This window comes from Triturus cristatus, chromosome 1_1 (assembly GCF_964204655.1).
Source record: "Triturus cristatus chromosome 1_1, aTriCri1.1, whole genome shotgun sequence".
In the NCBI taxonomy this organism is placed as follows: Eukaryota; Metazoa; Chordata; class Amphibia; order Caudata; family Salamandridae; genus Triturus; species Triturus cristatus.
In genome coordinates, this window is record NC_140579.1 from 784,091,738 (window position 1) to 784,092,358 (window position 621).

Below are 621 nucleotides of genomic sequence, written 5' to 3' on the forward strand. Positions count from 1 at the left end.
AGGCACTCTCCTTGCAGTACTCCACTCATTCAGACAGTCAGTACGTAAGTACTCATGCACTGAGCCAGACCTTAGCACTTGGACTGCTTCAACCGCATATCCACTATGCATGCAGTCCTCTAACCACCTACACACTTGTACTCATCCACTGACCCAGGCCTTAGCATATGGACTATGTCAAACCCCTATCCACTATGCATGCAGTCCTCTAGCCACCTACACACTTGTCTTTCACCCCTTCAATTCCCCAGTCAGTATCCATACACTTCCAGAAAACACCCTGTCACTCTCCCTGCACTCCTCTAGTGCCCATTCAGCACCATGGACTAATCCATTCACTGTGAGAAAACACTAATAAATTCACCCAGGCACTCTCCTTGCAATACCCTAATCATTCAGTCAGTGTCCAAGTACTCATCCAGTAACCCATGCCTTAGCACATGGACTGCTTCAAACGCCAATCCACTATGCATGCAGTCCTCTAGCCACCTACACACTTGTCTTTCACACCTTCAATTCTCCAATCAGTATCCATACACTTCCAGCAAACACCCTGTCACTCCCCTTGCACTCCTGTAGTGACCCATTCAGCACCATGTACTAATCCATTCTCTGCGCCAA